Source organism: Chamaea fasciata, unplaced genomic scaffold, assembly GCF_029207755.1.
Source record: "Chamaea fasciata isolate MVZ Bird 193981 ecotype frontalis unplaced genomic scaffold, bChaFas1.0.hap1 SCAF_11, whole genome shotgun sequence".
In the NCBI taxonomy this organism is placed as follows: domain Eukaryota; kingdom Metazoa; phylum Chordata; class Aves; order Passeriformes; family Sylviidae; genus Chamaea; species Chamaea fasciata.
In genome coordinates, this window is record NW_027094096.1 from 16458229 (window position 1) to 16483187 (window position 24959).

A 24959-nucleotide genomic window follows, 5' to 3' on the forward strand; every position below is an offset into this window, starting at 1 on the left:
AACTGCCTCATCCAAGTAGACTGTGAAGAGCAGAGCCATGGTCACATCTCCCTGGATCATATGCATGCCTAGGTTCTCACAAGCAATGCAGTTAAAAGCTCCCAGACACCAATAGCTGCCATAAAATGTGTGGCTGTGATGACAAATAGGGAAAGAACATAATGCTTGAGTGACAGACTGGGTACAGGTGACAGACAGCTGTGCTGCTGGTTGTAGAGTTGCTGCTGTGCCATCAAGGACATCAGCTGCTCTAAGAGCAGCCACAGCATGGACACTACCTCAAGACTAGCCCTGTGCTAATTGCTAACAGCAGTTTTCCCCCGGCACAACTGGACTGTGCAAGTAGTTTCTGTACAAACAGCAGCAGTGCCAGTTTCTGCCAAGCCCATGCTAATTGCGATTCCAGCCCAAACGCTCTTAAGTCAGAAAGTATTTAGGCGACGTGCAACCAAGGTCTCACATTTGTCTCACCAGCTCTCCTGTGGTAAATGAACCTACCACTGGCTATGAAGATCTGTCACAGTCTTTTCTCTTTTTTCATCCTTGGAAAAACTTTCTCAAAAATTCTTATTTTATGCTAACAAAAGTGCAGAACATTTTTGATCCTCGGAATGCCCTCAGCCTGTTGGTGTAACTGAACTGCCACAGCAGCACAGAGGACATGGTCACCAGTATTCCATTATAGGCAGCAGATCCTCCAAGGCTAAGCAGCTCCTCAGGTGCTACTTTAAAATGTCTCCTCATTTATCTCAAAACCTGAGAACACCTTAGGAACATTCAAACAGTTTCACAAACTGTGAAAATGAAGAGGGTGAATGCAGAAGGATCATTACACCTACCCAAGTCCATCTTGGAAGGACCAAGAAAAGAAATAGACTGAGCTGTGTTTTAAGTTTAAACATAGTAAATATCCTCTTGAGTAGGCTCAGCTAGGTCACTTTAACTAAGGTGAGAATATTCACCTATATTTTATGGATTTCCATTAAATACACTATTGTCTCAGTCTGGGTGCTTATTGGACAGGCACCAGCCTCCACAAGATCGGCAATGACATTCACTTTGAGCTGCAGGTAATAGAGCAACACAACCCTGAATACACACAAGATCCCAGCTGGAATCTCAGCATCTCTTCTCTCCATTTTTTTGAGTACCTGTGGTAAAGCTTCTTGAGGAAGTTTGCACTGGGCTATCCAGTTATAACCAGAACAGAAACATCTGCTCCACTGTGCAGTTTTCCTCTCCTGTGGATGGCAACCAGCTCCTTTGGAGAAAGCATCAGGCAGGAGCAGAGACCATGAGCTGATGGCTTTGGCCATGCTGCAGAAGGTGCCTGTGGAGACACCGCCCCAAAACTAGGGCCAGTAACTTTCTTAAAACTACTGTTAGGAATAAAGAGAAAATATAGAATCACAAAAAAAAAAAAAAAAAAAAAAAAAAAAAAAAAAAAAAAAATCCTCAACTTAAAAGGCATCATAAGTTATCTTTTTGTATCTTTGGAGAACAATGCTAGTAGCATATGGGTCTGCAGCCTAAAGAGACAACTGAGGAGATTCAAGCTCATCTGATATTCTTAAAACATACAAGACCAGGATTCTCCCATGCCAGGCAAGTCCACATGTCTTCCTGAAAAGCCATTTGGAAAGTTCCTAAACACAGTAGGAGAAAAATAATCCTGCTTGGTCCACGCCTGTTTCTCCCTCTCCCCCCATTAGCACATGAGGAGAAGGTTGACTTAGAGCAACACAACATTTCAATTTGAATATGAATCACTCCTCTGGTGAGAAAACAAAACAGAAGCCCATTTCATATGAGCCTTATCTGAAGATATAATGAAAACCAACACATATAACAGGAGCAATTGAAATAAAACATGGTGAAATACTGCCTCAGACAAACAAACACCACTTTCCATTCTCGAAGATCCCAAAGTGCTTTACAAACTCATAGAGCCAGGAGTAATTTCATCTGCCACTGAAACATGACTATCTCTGGATGGGTACTCAGCACCATGCTACAGTTCATGATGGAGGGAAGAACACCATCAAGCAGGAACTGTGAGAGAGCTCAGGACAGCATGATCCTTCAGTGGGGAACTGCACCATTCTTCTGGAAAGTGGAAGTTGGGTTTGATTTTGACTCTTACAATTCAAAGTGCCACCATGTGGGGCAAGCACCTGAACATGCAGATGATGTACTTAAAATTAAAGTGACTGGATGTATAAAGATGAAAATCCAACTCATGTATGCTGATATTCTCCAGCTTCTGACTCAAAGGCAAGAAAACAGCAGCTAGGTAGAAGATTAAAATTTCTGAACCTGCCTGGGGATTACGAATTAATTTCTTATCATCTCACAAAGCTGAAGGGTCAGGATTTCCTCCCCCTGGTTCAGCCACTCTCCCTAGATGGAGTTCAGGGTAAAATGCTTCTCCTCTCCCCAGCTCCCCTCCAGCAGGCACAGAAATCTTCAACACTCTTAGGAACAGGCTGGAAGCAAGGACAGCATTACCATTCATCACTGCTAATGAACATCAGTCTTGCGCTTCAGCTTACTGAAACATTGACAGAAACACCATTCTCACCCTCTCCCCTTTGCCCCTCGGCTCTTCCCATCCACCTGCTGACTGTGGTTCACCTCACTGACAGTCATGGCCTGCTGTCACAGAGTTAGTTGGCCAACAGAGAACTGCTCCAAACTGAGGCCTTTCTCGTGCCACTGAAACTCAACAAACAAGAAGTCCTTCAAGGGCAGGGGAGCTGGGCAAGTGATCTGCATATTTCCAAAGCAAAATGTTTACTTCTCCTCCTGGCAGCATCTGGAAGCTTGCAGACTATTTCTCTGCATCTTAGAAACAGCTATTTAGTCCTGCAAACACATCAACAATTCACCTTGACTCAAAAGAATGGTTAGCTGAGCTCTGAGGAAACAATGAAAAAATCACCTTTTTTCTTACTTTTTTGCCAAATTTCTCTTAAAGCTTTTCCGAAAGGCATTGACTTAATCTTTTCCCACATTACATTATATATACAGCTGCTATTCCAGAAAGAAAACAAAACAAAACTTGGTGCACAAATGCAAACAAATCTGGTTTCGGCCTGATCTGCCTAAACCAAAAGCCAACTTCCTCTTCTACTGGCTCAGGAGTAGAGACCCAAAGCCAGATAGTTCCTAAGATTTCTGAGAGGCTGACTTTTGGATAGGAATGTTTGAGTTTGTCTTCAGTACCTTGGGACTGCGTGACAGTTCAAGAGAAAATGCCCTTAAAATGAACATGGATTTGAACACCAATCTGAAAAACTACTACCAAGCCATTTTTCTCAGTAGCAGTGACATCTCTACAACCATGCCATCATACTCTTGACAGTTGGGAGACTTGTCCTCATCTTGATTTAAGCAGACCTAATTAATTTTAGTTTTGTTGGGGAGGGGAAAAAAATCAACAAATAAGAAAGGAAAATTACAAAGAGCGTAACATGCCATACAGTTAAAGGGAATTGCCAAGAGATTGAGGTAAAAAAAATCATCACTGATTCATCAAGCAAGTCATTTAGATGTCTTAAGAATACGCTATTAAGAGAAGTCGCTCTTCCTCTCCACCTTTTATTATTAGCTACTCTTGGAAGTGATCTGTTCTGCAAATCTCAAGACCATTTTGAAGTGCTGGAGTTTTTAGGAAGTGAAAAGTGGTTCTCAAAATGAACTAAACTGCTTCAAAAATCTTCTATTAAAGGTTGCATCGTGCTTCTTTCTCACCACTGGGTATTTCGGATGAACTACACACCACAAAAAAAAAAAAAAAAAAAAAAAGCAAGCCACTGTGCAGTTCTAGTTGAGGGTTCAGGTTGGATGGGGCTCTGAACCATCTGGTCCAGTGGAAAGTGTCCCTGCTCATGGAAGGGTTGCAAGATGATCTTTAAAGTTCCTTTGAACACAAACCATTTCATAAGAGTCTCAAATTTGGTGATACAGGCGCTTTTCGGTTTAAAAACTGAGCAAGAGAGAAGTTACTGAAACAAGCAAAAGAAAAAGTGTCCAGTGCCACTGGAGAAAGCCACTTCCAAAAGTGCAGGAGAACCGAGGATCCGCTTGTGTCAGCTCTGCCCAGCTTTGAGAAGGGCTCAGTCAGGGAGCTGGCACTGCCTGCAGCCAGCAGACTCCAGAATCTGCTCAGCCTGGCAGAAGAGTAGGAGGTGAGACTGCTGGCAGGAGCAGGCGGAGCAGCAGAGCTGGTGGAGATCATAAATGGAGGAGTGTTGTAAAACACGGAGGTGAGCACAGACTGACGCTCACCTTCACAGCTCCCCCCAAGAAAAGCTCAGCTCGTCAGACTCTCACAGCTTTGAAACACGCCCAGATTTCACTGGATCAATCCAGGAACCTCATTCCCATGCATGTTTGTTCTCACATGCAAACACGGCAAGGTTTTAACCACACACATTTTGCACAAGTCCCGCAGGCCCCAACTTTCAGGTTACTCAGGAAACTTGGTCTTAAATGGGATTGTAAACCAAAGGAAAGAGATTATAGATAAAGGCAACAACCAGAAAGAACTGCAGAGCAATTTGGGTTAGAAGGGAGCTTTAAAGCACTCCAACACTGAGGTACTCCAAAAAAGGACCTTTTCTTAAAACAGGACTTACTTAAAAGGATTGCATCAACAGATCTTCCAAAACTGATTTAATCACGTGAAAATATGGGCTGGGCTCCCTCCATTTAATATCACTCCCAAGTGGAAAGTTCTCATCAAAGCCATAACGTATTCAGTTCCAGTAGAACAATTAAGTGGCATTAGGTAGGCAGTTGTGACTCTCATAAATAAATGACCTTGCTATTTACCACTATGTGCTATGCCTTTAAAAGTTTCCAAAAGTAATGGTCTGTTTCTGTGTGTACTGGAATATTCAAGAGCATTTCATATCGTTTCTCATATCAAGAAAAGAGCAATTAGATCAATAATGAAACAGGAGAGCTCCCTTTTACTTTCTGCGGTTTGCAAAGAGGTTCATGTTTCTGTGTGAGCACAGCTCTTGTTTTAGTGATGTGAAAGTGTGTGGTTTGTGCGATACCCAGTTTCTTCTAATATTCAAGTTTCTGTTGTTATCTACCTACAATTTACAGTAAAGCATCTTTTATTCTCACACCTCTAAATCTCAAAATTAGATCAATTTTCCCAACAAGATTTTATTACCCATGCAAACCTTTAACAAATACTGGAAAACTTGCTGACAACACACTCCTCATTAATATAGCATGAAACCACCCAAGACACCACTATTGCTACGAAATCTACCTATGCATGTGTCTGTCTATACACATACATGAGGCAGCAAACACAAACCTTACTTTGGGGAAAAGGATTATTTTTATGTTTGGAAGAGCAACTAGAATTCCACTGAAATTCATGCTGACAGGCCCAAGGCACCACATGCAGTGGGTAAAGATTACTAAGCAATACTTGAACCACTGTGAATACACCACTATTGTGCTATTTGTTGTAACTAGATTGCTATTATTTTCAAAAGATTTTAAAATATTTAAAATTTGCCCCCACCTCTGCAAAGCACAAATCTAATTCTAGCAAAAATTTCTGAAGAACTCTCCAAATGGGAAGACACTGCAATTACTGGGGATGGGTAATTTACTGACTCTAGCATCAAATCAAACTAAGCCTTTTATACCATTTTGGCCCACTCCACAATGGACAAGAGCACTGATATTTTAGCCAGAAATGTTAATTTCCAGAGAGTTGTTTCTGGCCATGTGCTCTGCTCCACAATCTTTGACTGTGCTCTCCCTGTGGCTCTCAAAGAAATGTATCTTTGTTAAATATACTGAAAGTCCTGAAGAGAAAATTCTCCTGCTGCTAAAGCATAAGCGCCAATTCAACAACAAAAATCTAAAATCAACTAGAATACTAAATATTTCTGAAGAGGCAAAGTAAACCAGCAATAGCAATGTTTTCAACCCTGTTTTGAGTCATCTGGTCAGCTCTGGAGTCTGAGTCTAAACGCACACACTAAAGAGTCTTCACTTCTCAGTGATGCCCCATTCTGCATCTCTCTGGGCCAGCCTCGTAGTCTGCATACAAATATTGTTAATGGTCATAAAATCATCATGCCCTATCTGGCATTAATTTAATAATGATGGCATTAGACTGCACTACCCAGTCACCCAGCTGCCTCAACTTAGATTAATTCAGGCAAGACAGGACACAAATGTTCAAACTCCTTGATGCATCTTGCACCCACCCAGGGAGGACTCGGCTTTCAGCCAGACTGCATAAATCCTGGTGGGATTAGTCAATGTTCAAGGGACTCCTTTACGGGATAAGTAAGGAGGCCAAGTGCTGAGATCTATAAAAAAGGACATGACGGGTGTATATAATCCCCCACAAGACACATCCCTCCAACCCTTTACAGTCAGCAACAGGGATGACTAAATGCACACAGCAAAAACCATTCAAACCAAGGCCATGGAAATGAAACTGGCAAATGTACCATTTACCATGTCATGTTCTTAACATGAAATGAATGTTTCTGATTAGATCACCAAACATGCCAAAAAAGACATGTTTGGAAGAGATGTACAGAGAGGACCATGAGACTACTGCTCACCTGGTTCCAGCTGCAGCAGAACTGCTGAAACCTTGATGTCTCCTGCAGACAACCCTAGTGCTCTTGGGAACTACCAGCAGCTAAACCTGGGCTATCACAAGACTCTTTAATACATCCTTCTCAACTATTTGGGCAATGCTCAATAAAACTAAGGTACACCACACTCTGCTGTAAAAGTGCCCCAGCTAGGTGTTGCCACTGTGGGCACCTGCAGGTCAGAAAGTGCTGTTCAACCAAAATGTTTAAAGTAAGGGAGAGTAAGCCAAAAATATTCTTCCAAATCACGGTCACAATTGATCATGGCGACCATGGAGCTCAAACACACCAAATTTCAAAGGCACTTGGTTTCCCCACTGCTATATCTTCATGCCGGAGACTTGACTGCATCCTGCATCCCTCGGGTATTTCTCAAATTTGGATGACATTGTGGGATCTGTCTTTGGAATACAGGTAAACCTGAACTTGACACAGCAAACAGACCACGGAAACAGTTTTGTTTATTTTAACATGAACTCTTGACACACCTTAGGAGAGCCATCAGCTACCCTACCCTTCATCAAAAAACCAGAAAGGAGTTCAAGTTGCTGCTGCTGCAGCTAAACCCAGCACTGGGAATGGCTCCAAACATCTCTCTGGAAACTAGCATGATAAAACTTCTGCTGAAGTCACAGCTCTCAGGCAGCTCGAGATGGGCTATCAGGAAGTGGGACCCATCTCAAACCAACCACAAGCTCCTCGCCAACAGATTCCCATCAGCAGCACAGCACCAGTCATTGCTCTCATCTGGGCGCGTGGCCATGAGAGAATGTTGGAAAAGCCTCTTCTGTTTTTCTTCTCCCTTGGACAAGTTCACGAATCACCACTGCTGGAGATTAACTGCCTTCCCTCTTTGATAACCTGAGTAGGATTTGGACCACTGACAAGATTTCTCCTCATCCTCCAGACCAGCTTGTGCACCGTCCCCCCATCCCAATGTTAACAGAGTTCGTCACTGGCTCTGAATGACCTTGGCACAAACAGTAATTCTTGTCTCTCTAAGCAAGAATTTGGGAAAGCAGCCGTTATTGGACAGGTATGTCTGGCTGAGATTTGTGATCAGATGCAAGGCACGGTACAGTCTATGACCCGGAGAGATATTACCATCAGCTAACAGCAGCACAGATTTCTTTCTTCCCTGTCCCTCATTAGCCTCAGAAGCCGGCCTTGCCAGCAGCAGTCATGCAAGCTGAAACAACAAAGCACATTAATGATGGGCCCCATCATGTTCCATATTAATTACTGTAGCTAGTAGTAAACTGTTGGTTATAAATCATATTTTGATAACCTGCCCTTTCTTTGACAAGCGAGCTCCAATGTTTAATGTTGCACTTAATCCTCAGATAATACCCCAGGAGTCCTCACTGTGCCCAGCAACAAATCAAAGCAACCTTCAAAAGGCTGGCACGGGTCCCCTTTTCCTACATACCCCAACCTGAAACTATCCTGTTGCATCAGCTTTGTTATAGGTCAGCTCTAAAGGCTGAGTTGCCAAAACCAGCAGCACACTCAGTTCTCGAGTGACCACAGGGATGCCCCAGCACTTCTCTGGGCTGGCAAAAACCATGTACATATTGTACATGTGTCTCAGCCTTCCAGAAATGCTGCACTATCACAGCGCTCTGCAGGCTAAAATAGCAGAGTAGCAGTCCCCAGAATATCGCCACATTCAGAAGAGAGCAGGATTACTTCTACATAGGACTGAAACAGTCAACTAAAATCTATCCAAAGCCATCATATTCTTATTTTTATTTCTTTTTAATTCAGTGACATTTAGCTAGTGGAACAGCTGTTAGCAAAGGTCTAGGAGAGGTGGAATCCTATTTTCTATATAAAGAATTATGTTTTGGAGGAAACTGCAACTTGACAAAAATACCTATTTAGCAAAGTACATTTTAAAAAGTGGGAAAATATGCTCTGCTTTTTCTAAGGTAGCAAAAGATCCACCATGGCTCATGAAAATGAGCCCAAGTCTTAGGAACAAAGATATAAAATGATTTTGCAATGTACATCCAGGAAATAAGGAGGAGGAATGTGGCCTCTAAGAAGCAGCATTGGGAGAGACCCTTCTTTGTCTCAGCCAGATGTGTCCATCACTTCCTACCACTATCAAAAACATGTAAAAAAAAACTCATCTTGGGCTTCCCACAGTGCTGCTCCAGCTTTTACTGGTAACAACTGGCTGGCTTCAGAAAGAGCTGGGTCAAGCCTGACATGGTCAGCAACCATCCTTTATTTTACTCTGAAGGCACAGCACAACACCACACCAAGCAGATGCACTTGCACTTGCAATTTACAGTGCTAAAATCCCAACAGCTCAGGAAGAGAATCAGCAGTGGTAACCAAGAATCCCATCCTCTCCTCCACAGATGGATGTGAAGCCCTACGACCTCACTCCAAGCTGAAAATTAGAAGTGCTTACAGCAGTCAAAGGCTCATTCTTATTCTTCCACCACTGGTGACAGATGGTACGTGCTACCATTACATCTTGATTTCCAGCTTATAATAGTAGTCGTATGAAACCTTCTACTCTAAGACAAAAATTCACTATTTTTATTTTGGGAAAAAAAGCGGAAGTCTTACAGTTAAGTAACTTTTCTCTTTTAATGATTTCTTTTAAAAATTTGTAGCATACTTCTCCTAATTGGAAACACACAGAAAATAGGATATGGCCTATTAGTTAAAGGTCAGTGCACATTTAGCCACCTCTTTTGAAACTGACAGTATTGTCATGACAGCCATAAAAGCTGCTTTGAATTTTAGTTCCCTAGAAAGTAAATATAAGGAATCCCAAGGCCGTAACCACAAGTGCCACAGCTCTTAACACTGATGTCATATTCAGCTGAATGTGTGCTGCAAAAGTTGGGATGGTAAAGCTTCAAAATCAGCTCATCTAAGGGAAGGACACAGTAATTATCCCCCAGCCCATTGCCCCAGGCATGTTCCACAATGCCTTCATTTGATGCAGCATTAACAGCAGAAGTGTTTTATCCCCAAGCATTTAGTGTGGGGCACTGTGAGGTTGGTGGGACCATTCAGGGGGGCTGCTGCAAACAAGCATCTCACACTGCTGTATGCTGTACTTGAGTTTGCAACTGCTCCTTCCAATTCCAACTACTAAACATTCCCTTTCTTTTTCTCTTTTTCTCTTTTTAGGAATCAGTGCAATTAATTTGTATCAATTTGTTTCTCTATCAATTAGCCAGGGCATAGGGGGCTGACTTTCAGACCCTCTTCTAGTGTGTTAGATGTAAGGGGACAGTGTAATTAATAGATGTCAGGTACAGTGTCCCTTCATCCATTGATTTCCTCCTACTTAGGAAACACCCAGGGAGAACACAATCACCCCTGGCTCTCAGGGGTTTTCATAAAATCCATAGGCTTAGATTCACAGGAACTGCTAATCATTTTGGATGTTGAGAAGGGGGAAGGCAGAGTCTGATCTTTGTAAAGCAGAGGAAATTTCTTATTAACTGCAACACCTGAATGTACTTCAAAGGGGGCTTACAAGAACAGAAAAGCTTTCAGAGCAAGAGGCGACTCAGGAAAACCCTTTTGGACCCAAGCTGAATCAAGGGAGATGGGAACACTCCCACTGAGCTCAGAGCATCTGCATCTCTGAGGCACCCAAACCAGGGATTGCCGCAGCCACCCCAGTTTGCTTCCCCACTGCCACACCACATCACAGTCATCACCTCTCCATCACACACAATATGGGTTTCATCAAGGTGTCTGTATATAATGTTGAACTTTGAGGAAAAAACAGCATTTTATGACTTGGTAACTTGGTTATATTATATATATCCACCTTGGTTATTTCCTTTTAAGGTTTAATTTTTCCATCTCTTACATAAAGTCCTCAAAAAAAAAAAAAAATTAAGGTATTTTATTATTTCCACCACCCCACAGTTCTGCCCAGGAATGCACAGCTAACAAACCACGCAGGCCCAGTATTTATCCAAAGCTAGTTAAAATATCCTCATTTTGCAAATGCTAAACCTCACTGTACACACCACACAAATCAAAAGCACAGAAAGAAGACAATCCACAAGTATATCAGGCAATCTTGCTGGATATTATGCTTACCTTTGCACAAGCAATAAAGATAAAGCATTTTTCACTGTACACAGATAGTCAAACCCAAAAATGCCTACCCAGAGCTGCTCACTCTTACCTACTCCACAAGGCACAGGAGACCAATTCTACTTTAGAAGAAAAAAAAAAATACCCTTTCTTCTATTTGCTGAGTCTCTCTGGAGACATAATGGCACTTTGGCAGGGCAGCCTGTTTAATAAGAGATGATCAGGAGAGAAAGGTTCTCCAAGAAAGGAGATGTCAGTGCCATGCAGCCAGCACACTGCAAATGTCATATTTCAAACCAATATAAACAACAAATTATTACATCTCTCTCTTTATAAGTCAGAGAACACTCCTTATGCAGTGGGGGTTTTTTTAAATACTGCCCTGTGTAGGCAGCTAAACCATCCAGTGACCTGGTCTATGACACAGAGATGCACAGAGGAGAACAGACAGAAGTAAAAGCTGGTCTGAAGCAATGCACGTGGTCCTGCATCAGCGCCCACCAGAGCACACATCTGCTGGCAGCTCCACCCTGCAGCCTGCAAGGGCTGAGTGCCTTTCCCACTGGAAACCTTTCCGTGATGCTAATCTACTACAGAAGGAAAATCACTAGAGGAGGACACCCAATAGCTTCCAGCCAGAACACAACACGCCTTCAGCAAGACTTTTGATTTTCACAGGCACACACTGAAGTTGTTCTTCACAACAAAGAACAGCCTGTCTGTTGCATAACTAACCTTAGGCTGCATTAGATAAGTTGTGCCTTCTCACAGATCAACTGACCTTAAATAATGTCCCCAGTGTATTCAGAGCCAATAGGTTTCTCTTTTAGAGCTCAACTGACAGGTCTTCTCCTTCCAGCTATTTCTTCAGAAAGGCACACAAAGAAGGTTTCAAGAGAAATCTCATGCTTACTATTCCAAGAGCAGCTTTCCAGGCCAAAAATGAAGGCCAAGATCTCAGCTCCAGAGCTCCATCTCCCTTTGAAGGCTTCTTGAGCACTTCATTGCAACAGCACAAGTGAGAGCCTTGGTAGGACAGAACTAGGATTGAAGCAGATGATAACTGGAAAACTCAGTCTGTCTCTGGAAAGCTTGCTGCACTTCTGCCACTGAGTCAGGACAGAAGGAAAACAGCCAGCCATGCCAATGAAACACTGCCTTGTATTTTGGGTAAGGCAAAACAAAGGTCTGGTGATGAGGAGCTCTCACATGTCATGCAAGGGTCAGCAGCAAAGGCAAATTCCACCACGGCATTTCCGTTCTGTCGCCCAGCCCATTGCTCTGAGTGGATACAGCAGGATCTTTCATTGCTTGTCCAAAAATGGCATTTAACATAGCTGTGCAAGCATCACCCCACTGCCACATCCCACTCCAGAGGAGGGATATCAGTCCTTGCACAAAGCTGAAGTCACAGGGCACTGTGTAATGAGCAGGTGAGATCTTTTAGTATGATTTCTCCAATCCTCATCCTGGGTACAAGGTGATGCAGCCGCTCTGCAGCTGTCCCAGGGGTAGAAACATGTGGGAAGAGATGGAGACTGTCAAATGAAGCAAGCCTCTGCATCCCTCCCGGCAGGTAGTTTCATTGTCCACACAGATGTCTCTGTGTTCCCTGTGATGTTAGAAACAAAATGCTCTACAAAGCAGGTTCATATCTCTTTGGGTGCACGGGTACCAAAGCAACTGCCCAATAAACCTATGGCAAAGGCAGAGGCACTAAAAGCCTGGCTGTTTTCTGATACCAGTTTAGCTGTCATACAGACTCCTCTTGAACATCAGTTTCCTACTTAAAAATCAGGGCCCACAGGGCTTCCCTTCTTGGTGTGGGTTGCTCCACTCATACAGCTGACACCAGGACAGGTACAGCACACAGATCCAGGAACTCCCTGATCTTTCCCAATGCAGCACATTAGAGCAGAAGCCCTGCCTCACCTCTTGCAATCAGCCAAGCTTCATTGATAAAGCTGTGCCCTACAAAAGAGCTGTGCTCTTCCACATTCAGGACATCATCACCTCTGGCTGTGAGCACAAGAGCACAAACTTGTGAGGATTGCTCATGCCAGGGGAGGTCCACAACTGCTGAGGCGCTTTCTAGTAAATCCAGCCCTGATGGCAAAGGAAAAGGCTTGCAGAGCAGAGTTACAGGAATCTATTCCTCCTGCATTAGTCAACATATACGAATACATCCTCTTGCTTCATTAAATTTTAATTGGAGTACACATGAATAGGCTTCACCGGTTACTTAATCAAAGGGAGTCTGATTACGAGGTGTTCACATGAAAAGCTAGAAAGCAACATCCTTCCTTGCTTTTCTTTTGGACTTTTTTAGGCATCCATTGTTGATTTCTTCAGGTCATTTGACATTTTAAGGCTGCTGCAGAGAACCATAAAAAAGCAGCCACAAAGAATAAATAAAGCACTTTGAAGGGAAACAGGACACTGATCATTAGCCCTGCATTCCTCTTTATTATCCAGACAAAAATTAAATGCAAAATCCCAGAGCAGATGTTGCATTAGCGAGCTGATCAGCAATGCTAAACACAAGGATGGCTTTGCTGGTGTGTGTCACGCATGTGTGGCTGGACTGTCTGGAGTTCCATTATTTTAGGTGTCCTTAAGTTTCTGAAACCGCAGCAGATCTGAACCTATAAAAAAAATCCTACTCGTAAACTTTGGGATTTCCTCAGTAATCACATTCTCTGCAACACAGATGCTTATTTGTTCACATACACTTTCCCTGAGGTTAGAGAAACTTTACATGTACTTTCTTGCCTGCTTAGAATGGGACAATCATCTCCCAAAACTTCTTCCTCCCTAAAACCACAAGCTGTAGAACCAGATCCTCAACTTCCATAAAATCCATACAGTTGATACAGCTTGAATTGACTGACAGCATTTTGCACTGGCTGAAAAATCTACCAGCAAAGCAACTCCAGTTGCACGAGGCACAGCTGGGGCTGGGAGCTCAGTGCCTGACTGCGTGAGAAATAAAAAGCAGCTATGTTGTTCTGCACAACTCTGTTTGCTAAGCAAATCAACAAAAACAACCAAAAACAAACAGACAAGGGGAAAAAAAAAAAAAAAAAAAAAACACAAAAAAAACAAACACAACTTTCAGCAATTTAAACCCACAACAGACAACTTACTGGCCTGCTCCTGCACACTTGCTTGGAAATGCATATATTCTGTACAGTGGCAAGTTCTGGCAGCCAGGGACTGACACACTTTCTATGGCAATATCCTAATATTAGAAAAATTTGGTCATAAGCTAAAAACGTTACAGAAATAGCACAGGATCATAAGTTACGAGCTGAGTCAGAACTCTAACTGCTACTAGGCTTTTATACTATTTTATTCTTTTAAAAAAAAAACCCATCATGCTGTGGGTTTTTTTTTAAAAAACAGTTTGCTGCTGCCATCACTTATGAATTAGAATGAGCCATTGTCAAGGGGGAAGAAAGTAATTTAAAATGGCAAAAATCCATCTTGCAAGGAAGCAAAGGACACAGATCCCCTCATATACCACAGCTTTGTGTGTATTGAGCCCTTTACTAACACCACAGCCCCTCTGAGTGCCAGTTCTGGAGGGCAAGGGGCTGCCTCTTCATCAGGTACATACAAGGACTCCTCCATCAGAACTCCAGTGATGTTGATGGGATTGTACACAGTAGTACAGTGCCCTAATTCCCAGGAATCCTGTGTGTACAATGCAGTCTCCTGCATAAAAGCATTTTATTTGCACTCTGTACTTGTAAATCACTGGTAAATAATTAACAGACAGCATAAGTATGTAACAGAACTGAGTCACAGGTGTTAGCAAAGGAAAACTGCTATAAATGGATATGTCACAGCAATAAGCCGCTTGTTCACCTGTTGGGTGCTGGAGGAATTAAACAATTTAATATTTGTAAATTAACCCCTGGCACCCAGAACCTTACTAGAAAGCCCATCCATATTCCTTCTCTGCTATTTATGACCGTAATTTTTCCTCCTTTCACAGTTTGGACAGTCTTTAAATGAAGGAACAATTAAGTTTCCCAGGCTTCTGATTGCTGGGTAGAGCTGTGGGGTCACACACAGGTCCATTCATTCATCCCAGGGAGGGAAGGGGAGAGGGGAGCAAGAAGCCTTGCCCAGCATCGCACTGGGAGTTGCCAGACTTGCTGGCTGCAGCAGAAAGAAAGGATTTCTCCAGTTTGAACACACAAACGTAGCACAGGAGGAGACCCACCCTTTGTTCCACATCTCCTCTTTAGTTTCTCCCTCCTTCCTGCTGCCCCTCACATCCTACAGGCTGTTTCTGCAAACAGCCCAGGAGATATTCTTTTCCCTACATGTAGCAGGAAGGCAGAAGAGCAGAAATCCTCCTGCCAGGGGTGACACTGCAAGGTACTGCCATGAGGGCTCTCCACACTCCTTAGATCACCAAAGTTATTTGGCTTCACAACATTTCAGCCCCAAAAACACAGCCCCTGGAAGGCGGGAGGCAGAAGCCCGCTAAAACAACCAGGGATGGAAAAAGCACAAGTCTTCAAAGAAAAGTGAATGACCAAAAGCTGCTCAATCCAAGGCAGTGCACTGAGGAAAGTAAATCTTTAGTGTCTCTCCGTTCTTTGCTGTGGGTCCCTCAGAAAACACACAGATCCTCTGCCTCATCTGCAGCTCTGCCTGGAGACAAAACCCAAAACCCAAAAAGGACCTTTTCTGACAACAACTTCAACATGTTTAAGCTCATTTCACCAGGTTTGGTTTGGTTTTGAATACAGTAACATACAAGCAATGAATTCTTGATTTTTTTTTTTTTTTAAAGTACAGCTCCCATAAGCTAAAAAAGTAAATGGGAGTACTTTACTTCCTGGGGTATGGAACTGGAACATTTTTCTAGCACCTAATAAAACATTGTTTGGTTGATACTAACCATTAAAATATGTGTTTCAAGTCATGTAATGTTCCCTGTGAAATTTGCCTTTTTGCTCCATGAAAAAAAGGGCACTGAATGGAATCCTGCAGCCATAAGGATCTCACTTAATTCATGGAAGTATCATTTTAAAAGCCTCACAACGTGATCAAAGCACTGTTGAGAACAGATGTTCCAGGCTTTACAAATTCCAGCACAAGTATTTTTTATGACATTTATCACTGCTAAATTCTTTCAGGCATATTTTTCCCCACAAGAAGTATGTAGGCACTTTCCTCCTTGGGAAGGACATGTTCATGTGTAGAATGGTCTCCAGCCACAGACCCTCTCCTCCCAGCATCCCTCCCCATCCACACTGAGGAGAGCTGTGCAGCGTCACCAGCAGCTACGGTGGTAGCCAGATCCCAGCAGAGCTGGGCATGGTGTTCCCCACTTCACAAGGGGAATTTAATGCAGGAGTCACAGTGTCAATGCTCAGACTCTGTCTCTCAACCCTTCACACAGACCCTCTCACAGAAAAGTCATTGCTCCACTACCCTGACACCAGAGTACAGCCTGCAGAGCCCTCCGTAACATGTCTTTTTGTTACCAGGGCATACACTATCATCAAGGCCACAGCAGGCCTCCACTGTCTTGACAAGCTCTGAGCAACCTCATCCCACCTTAAAGCCAACCCTGCTTTGAGCCAGGAGCTGCACAAAAGACCTGCATGACCCTTTCGGCCTAAAATGTTGGATGATTATAGATCTCATGTAGAAACCACATGGAAATGCCCTCTGCCATGTCAACACCCCTAGAAAACACCTTCCCTGGTCCTTCAGCTCCTTCCATGGGTGTGGAACCCTCTGGCTGTGCACAGGAGCTAGAAGGGTGCTTCCCTGGCAGCAAAAGATACTCAGCATTGCCCAGCTACAAGGCCAAATGCAAGCAGGAGATGCTCAGGTGCCTTGGAGGCTACTAAAGCCAGATGAGCTGAGCCAGAAGGAGCAACAATGGGGAGCTGTGCAGGAACCTGCTTGTTCCTAAGCCAGCAGCAATAAGCCCCCATTCCTGCAGGTGATCACGGAGGCAGAGAGCATGTATTTCAACTGCAATTTAAATCACAGTCAAATTTCCACCAAGAGCAAAGTTCCCACAAAGTTTAGCTCTCCACAGTCAGTTTCTGCGTATTCACAGTCTCAGGAGCATCACCAACTTCTCTGTTGACAGAAAGCTGAAACACCATGCAGTGTTGGGCAGTTTCATGAGAGTGAGCTGTGTACTAACAAAAGACTCACAACTACCCCAGAATCTGAAATTTATCTCTGAATAACACTGGGTTTTTTACCCCTTTCAAAAAAAAAGGGATCTGAAACAACCAGCTCCTTTCAAATTTCATACATTCGCAGAAGAGGGTGTTTGTGAAGAGGACTCCACAAGCACATCACTTCTCTAATGTGTGCCCAATTTAGTTTCACCTGTCTCCATGTACTCCCTTCCCAATTCCTACAACCTGCTTACACATCCTGTTTCACTATGAACACCAGCTTCTTCCCTGGGGCAGCAGCACTGCCTTCACTTCTCCCCACAGTGAGCTTAGACACCAGTCAAAATGGGAGCAAAAACACCACATAAGTTTACCCGACTTGCTTATCCAGACTGTGAGCCAAATCAAGGCATCACCAGGGCTGTGGCAAATCCTCACCCTTGGCTTTGGGTACTCCCAAAATGACAGATCGACAGGCCCACAGCTAAGTCATCCATCAAGAAGATGGAAGAGTGACCTCTGAAAAAGCAGCACAAGGCAAAGGAGGTCTCCCAGGACAAGGAAAAAAGAGGAAAACACATGAGAGGAGAGGCACCAAGGTTGCAGTGACAAGGGAGGATGCTGAAGGTGAGCACAGATCAGGGGAACAAGGACAACAACTCAAGCAAAGACTGAAGGACATTGGAAGAGCAAACACAAGCAAAGAGAGGGTTTGTAAAAAGCCTCTACCAGCAAAGGAATCACAAGCAATCACAGCAGCAGTCTTCCTCTTGCCAATTCCATGTGCTTTTCTTAATGGACCTCCTAGTCTAAGGACTTCTTGTGTTGTTTAGAACTCATTCAGTTCTTCATTTATGAGGTTCAACTTTGTATTTTAAGTAAACACAGGAAATGTGCTGAAAATTTAAACACTCAGACAAAATCTTGCCATGCTGGCAACAGAAACTGTGTATGTGCACGAGCAAGTGCTGGCACACAAACACGTGCATTCACACCTATACTACAGCTTTTCAGCAAAAGGACTGTTCCCCTAAGAGTCCTCAAAGTGAGAAAAGAAAGGACGAGGGGTGTACAGCACTGTCACAGACAGGCCATGCTCCTCTGCTCCAGCCTCAGAGACAACCAGCACAGATATCAAAGTCTGTTTTCCTGCAAATCCTGTCCATTCCCTCCCCTCATCTGTGGGAGCATCACCCCAACAGCTGCATTGCATCCTAGGCTGCTGCCACCTCTGGGGTGTAAGCCTGGGCCACCCCTGCCCTTGCACTGCCCCAGTGACAGTGCCACCAGCCACGGACAAAGGACAGTATCATCAGAGTCCAGGATGCAATGAGGGAATTTTAAAAGGGCACTCCAGTCAGCATCAGAATTTAAGGGAATTGTTCTGCTGAGTTATTAACGTCACAGCCCTGCTCCAGACCTGAGTCTCTTTTGTTATCTTGCCTCCCCCCTCCAAGTGAATTTGCTGGGTGCTTTTAAGAAAGAGAAAAAGGTGGTGACCAATTCTCAGGCCTTCTGATTTGGACACTAAAAGAGAAAAAAATATTCCTACATTGCTTCCCTCTTGTTTTTCTAAATAAAAATAATGCATAGCCCTAACTGGATAATAAATATGCTCAAAAGCTGTCCTTAAGTAAAAGCTTTTGATAACAAATTGCCTGTGCTAACCGCTATTTTACTGTTGAATTTTTTATTGTTGCTTAAGCACTGCAATTATGCTAATAAGCCTGAGAGGATGGTACACTAAAGCATTGAATGCGACAGATATAATACTCAATAAAATGTTAATCTTACCTGAAAATTGGAATCAAACAGCCTTATTAGTATTTATGGATATGGCACCTCCAACATGTTTCTCTTAAGAGGAATATATATATGCAACAGATATTTCCAAATACACCCTACTATTTCTCATGCCTCCACAGAATTTAATTCCAGGTGGCTATTACCCCTGCTGCTAATTGCCAGTCCCTTTTGGAATGAGAAAAGAGAGTGTTGCCTTCTGGGACACGCAGAACTCCTGCACACTGGAGGGCTTTTCCTTTGCCACCTGGAGGATGGCAGCTGTCTGTGGGGATGGGGACAGCTGTCCCCAGCTCTCAGCATGGCCACCAGGCTTGTGAGGGTGTGCCACCACACAACAAAGGCACTGCTCTGCCATCCTCTTTGCTATTTTCCCCATATCCTCTCCTTTTATGTGAAAGACAGGTAAATCCAACAAAGGGTTCAGTTATTTACAGGTGCTGAAGAAATGACTTCTGGATTTTATGATGGGCCTGAGGACAAACATTTCTTTTACCTCAAAGCTTTTCAGCCAGTGCTGACAGGGAACCAGACCCATCCACTTTACTGCAAGTTACACCACTGCTGATTTGTACCAAGAGCTGCTGAGCTCTCACAGGGGTCTGGCATGGAGGTGCTCTGTGACTTTCCACAAGCTGCATTGCTTTTTGCACCTTTATTTCACCACCTAGTCCCAGTCTGCTTTCTCAATTGATGGCATAGTTTTTTTCACCACATGTAGGCTTTTTCTAGGGGGATTTTTGGCCAAACCCATGGGTCTCAGACCCAGCCTCAGGGATCCACTACCATGAACTTCCTGTGAATAAAATTCAAGTGGTCTTCGGTACCTTGACTTCCTCATCTACAGGAGGAAGAAAAAATAAACTCAGAAGAGCCACATGCTTCAGACAAACTATACTTACATTCATGACCAGGCTCTAAAGAGACCATTTGTACACAATGAAGTGTGTAGCTTTCAAGTGCTGCAGGTTAATGCCTAAATAGCAGCTGCTGGTTTCCAGCTTCACTCCTCATGCTGCTGTCACCCACAGAAGTCAATTCTGCTGACTGGACAGCAGAAACATCAATAACCACCATGATATTCCCTGACAGTAAAGCCACTGGATGATGCATGCTTCCATGTAGGCAAACATTAGGTGGGAGATATCTGGGAACAGTTTTAATGAACAGTCACAGCAGGGAAAACCCAACTGGCTTTCCATTGAAATCTGGAATTCCCAAAAGACTCAGAGATCACATCAGGTAACCCACAGGACACATCTCAAAATACCACAGGACACTCCTGTCTCTCTTTAGCCATGCTTGCAACCCACACTGGCTTGTACTGAGGGCAAGGATGGGAATAGGGTGGCTTTGCAGGACAGAGCTTAGAGCAGCTCCACAAACCCTCATCTGCATTGCAAGGAGCACAGCACTTGGGGAAAAAAAAAAAAAAATCAGTTGCTAAATCAAGGGAAGCTACCAAATGACTGAGCTGGCACCTCAAAGAGCCAGGAGATGCATGCAGGGCTCCTCTACCCCAAGCAAGCCCCAGCATGAGATGTCAGACACCAAATTTCAGGAGCAGACAACTGAACCAGGCACACAGCTACAAAGTGCTGCAGGACCACACAGCAGCCACTCCCATAGAGGTGGCAGGACTCATCCCTGCCATGTTAAGTGAGTCTTGTCATTATTTTCAACCCTGCAGGGAAATCTAAATTGAACTTTGGCATATTGCTTTCTTCTGCTAAGCAGCAACGCTCGAATGTTAATTCCAGTCCCGGCAGGCATATTTATGGACTATTCTTTGCAAATAATCTTACCCTGACCAGTCCAAAAGGCCAGAACTATAAAAAAGAATAACATTTTAAAAAAAGCACAAGGCTGGAAAATCATCACTACTATTGGCACAACCCCTCAACTTATTAACCGTCCTTGCAACAAGGTGAATTGCAAGGTCTTGGATTTATTTGATTGACTGAGATCAAAAGATCATGGGGGAACACAGTCAATTGTATCTTTCCACAAATGCATTTTGCGCTCAAGATTTGAGCAGATAGTTGCAGGAATTTAAAAGCTCAAGAGGAGGAAAAAAGAAAAGAGAAAAAAAAAATGTACAAAGGTGACTTCAGAAAGGCATCCCTTATTTGCTTCTTGACACTACCTGCACTTCTTAGAGCTATTTGCAAGTTTCTTCCATGTCCCCATACCCCTGAGACACAACAGCTTATCTCTGCTAAGCAGAAGATGATAAGGAACAATAAGACATTGGTGTAACTCCAGGGCAGACACCAGTGTTTGCTGACATTATGGGTGAAATGTAAATTTTAGAGAAACCAAAGTCCAACAAGAGGCTGAAGAACTTCGAATGAATTCCAGATGACCTACAAGATAAGACAGATATCTCATTGATCTTCTTAACTGGGCCAAGGAAGACAAAGCACCTGAACACCCCTCTTGTCATACAATGGCTTAGAGGCTGCCTGAGCCCAGGCTCCATTTGTCATTGGTAGCTTCCAGGGAAGGGATGAAGGAGGAAGAAGCAAGGGAACTAAAGGAGCAGCCATCTTCAGGACATAGTTTCAAGACCTAGCTGGAGAGCCAGCATTTTTAAACTCAGGAAAAGCCTGCTGTGTTTGCTGTCAAGACAAGACAAAGAAACACAATGGAGAACATGAACAGAAGAGAAAGAGAAGAAAAATGAAACTCTTCTCCACTTCATCAGCCCTGGAAAAAGAGAGGAAAAGTAATCACTTGGTTCCTCTCTCTGTGTTCCACATGGTATTTGTGTTTTGCTCAGTATACCTATACTTGCAGCACTGCGTTCTCATGTCACAAAGTAGATGAGATTACACCCCTGAGAGTAAATCCCTTACATGGGCCACAGAAGAGACACAAACTCCCAGAAACTTCCTACAAAAGAGCCAGAACTGATACAACTACCTGTTTTTACCACAAGTTTACACTGCATGCCAACAACAAAGGATTAAACCTCTTCTTTTGCCTGAGCTCATACTTCCCTCCAGAACAGTGTCACCATTCTGGTAACAAAGACACTGAGCACCAGCACCAATTGCTGCTGCATCAGTCCTTCACCAAACCATGCAGCTCATGCTGCAGATACACTCTGCTTTGCCTCTCACCTTATCAGCTTTGAATTAGGTTGTTAAGATAAGAATTTCACACATTCCCATTTTTAATCGTCAGTGGGTTAGTAGGACTCTCCAGAAGTCACCTAGTCTATTTTTTCACCACATGGATTGATTCTCCTATAAGCATGTCTGCTACTGCTCTTCCAACTTGTTCTTAAACCTTTCCATGACTGAAAGGTTTGGAAACTGTCTAACCTCCTGGGGGGAAACCTGTCCAGCACTCACCTATCCTTAATGCAGATCATTCACTGACACCTCAGCTAAATTTCCTTGCTGCAACTTAAGTTTATAATTTGTTTTATTTACAGTGGACAGATTTAGTTTATTCCCTCTCTCTATGACAAGTTCACTATTTCCAAAATTTACAAATTGAGGCAGTGCTGCTTGTCCTCTCCTTTACCATTCTGCTTCTGTTCAAGCACATTCTCAATCTGTGTATGTGTATGTCTTTCCTTACCCCAAGAGAGCAGGCACTTGGATAGCACAAGGCTGTTTCAAGGGAAGATGCTCACTTCCAAAGGCTGATTGATTCAGGCACACACAGCTACAAAGCACCCTGAAACAAGAAAACAATAAAAGATTTGTCTTCAGGATGACAGGCAGAGTCCAGTCCAGGAGAAAAGGAAAAACCAGCAACTCTGAAGTGCAATTTTCCCCACCCCATTATTTAGCATGCAAACAGATCTTCAAAAGCAACATCACTGACTGTAGATACATCATGCACCACCACCACTCGGAGTTTGCCACATTTTCTCTGACAACCACCATACGGGTTTGAAAAATTTGTGTTCTAGGAAACAAGGTGTTCATGGACTTTGCAGAAAGTTCTACCAAGGTATAAGCAATACCCATCAGATGTCAAAATCAGATGGCTCTGACTCCAAACCTTTAAGCTCTGTCATAGAGTACAAATTTTAACGTTACCACTGCTGACTTTATTTACAGAGTCACTGACACCAACAGAGGCAAGATTTCCAGTCTACTCAGACTTAAATGTGTGTAATTATCGGGACAGATCCAGAAGGTAAAAGTCAGGTCTGATGAATGGCTTTTGTATTCACAATATGCTCTGTACCTCCTGATCTTCAGGATGTTCTACCAAGCAAAATGAAATCACTCATGAACCCAGGTGTTTGGTGACAATATAGAAAGGTAAAGAAAGGATTTACATGAACAGTGTGCAGAAACACAAGGGAGAGTGCTGAATGACAAAAACATCCCAAATTTCATGAAAGATAACAGGCAACAAGGGAGAGCAGCAATGATACATTTGCCATCCTACTTCTGGAGGCTCTCAGAAAAAGAGAGTTAGATGGTAGCAGACAATTTGCAACAACATCACCTTTCAGCAGTAGATCACCTTTTGCACCCCATCTCATCTAAATTCCTGTCTCTCCTCAGCAGGAGCTGCTCCTGCCCCCAAAGGATCAAGTGGCTTTGTAACAAATACGCCTTTTCTGATTCCTGAAGCCAAGAAACACTCAATTTGTCACCTGCTGTGAAAACAAGATGCTTGTTGCACATGTAAGGATGTACCAATGTAAGAATTCAGTGTCTTGTCTTTTGCATGGATCATCCATCTGACTGTACCTTTGGTTACAGCACTTTGTCCATCTCCAAGTTTCTGCCTGGGATGGGTTTTTTCATCCTTTGTAATCCTACCTAGCAGTCCTGGGCTTTTGCTTTCCTTCATCACTTGCACTCTTAGCAATGCCAACACTTAGAGCCAGCCAGCCCAACTGCTGTCAGCACAGGAAGGCGACACACTCCTGTTTAGCACTGACTGGATAGCAGAAGTGCTGTTTCCAAGGCTAAAGAGGAATACCTGCACCAATAACATCCCTAAAGCAGCACATAGTAGCTGAGGAGACTGAGCAATAAATGCCTGAAGGTGAAAAACTCTAAGTAATCTCAGAATGTGTGCTGGACAACTGATAAAAGACTCTAAATGCATGCCCATCTTTAAGGATGAAAGTAGCTCCAAGGACTCCAGCAAGATCATCTGCAGCATCAGACACGCTACCTCCCAAAATACTAGTGAGATAAGGATGTTTAGTAAGGGATAGAGATATGAGGAATGCTTCCACCAAGAAAATACACCCATTTCTACAGCTGAATTACAACAGCTGTTGAAAATCATGGAGTATCACTGAATGGCAGCCCAGGACAGGGAGCCAAGACAACTACCACATGCAATTGAAACTGCCAAGGGATTAAGTTAGGTCAAATGTAATTACACAAATTGGATCCTGGCCAGAATACTGGCTTATTCAAGAAAATTAAAAGAGGTGTTCAAAAGTTTCAGAGATTGAGTCCTCCTCCTGTTAATTATTTGGTGAGTCAGTCAGTGAAGTCTCAGTACTCTGGGAGGCCATCTGAAAAAGGGGAAAAAATGAGGCATAAACTTGAAAGGCATTAGAAGCGATTAGTAAAAGCCTTTGTTCTCCATGGCAATCCTGGCTGCACCAGTGCGTGAAAGTCTTTCATGTCCATGCTGAAAAGTGGCCTCAGTTCCTTTGATACTTCTGGGAGGAAGCGTTTAAATTTACAAATATCCCGCTGACAGAAGTTACAGACAACAGTCTAGGAACTTGTGCATAACTCACAGCCAGAGCATACCCAGCTCTGGGGCAGGCAGTACTCCTGCTATAGGGAGGAAAGACAAGAAGACACAAAGAAGTTCACTGACACCTGGAGCAATGTCCACTCAACACGCCGTGTCAGTCATGTATGAAAGCCAAGTCATGTTGGAAAGGAGGTTGCAGCCATGTGGGACAGTGGCTTCCTCGCCCTCATTCAGTTTTCAGAAGAGGGAGAGCATGCAAGGCAGGCGATGGTAAGGAAACCAGAAAGGAAGCTTTGTGGTCTGGCAGCTAAGCGTCACTTGGAAAGATTAGATCCCGTTTATGCCTCTGCCATAAACCTTCTGAACGATAAGAGCAAAGTCACATGTATCAAATTTTCCCACATATTTATTGCTGTGCTTTCTGTGGCTGAATAAAGATACAGAAGGACTATGTCCAGAGGAGACAAGAACTAGCAGGCAGGGATTGAGACTCTGTGTTCAACCTTTAAACAAGACTTGTACTATAACCATGTACACCACTACAGAACATAAAGTGCTC

The 24959-nt window shown here is 43.4% G+C and overlaps 1 protein-coding gene across 8 annotated transcripts in view; it reads right to left on the reverse strand.

Annotated features, from left to right (window-relative positions):
- The window catches only part of LPP (LIM domain containing preferred translocation partner in lipoma), a 335034-nt gene that overhangs the window by 249551 nt on the left and 60524 nt on the right, over positions 1 to 24959 (reverse strand). For 7 of the 8 annotated variants that reach the window (XM_066193362.1, XM_066193367.1, XM_066193360.1 and 4 more), the window contains one exon: positions 22292 to 22390. The exons of the other annotated variant lie outside the window; for it this stretch is intronic. The gene's annotated coding sequence lies outside the window, so the exon portion shown is untranslated. The remainder of the gene's footprint in view (positions 1 to 22291; positions 22391 to 24959) is intronic. 8 annotated transcript variants of the gene reach the window in all.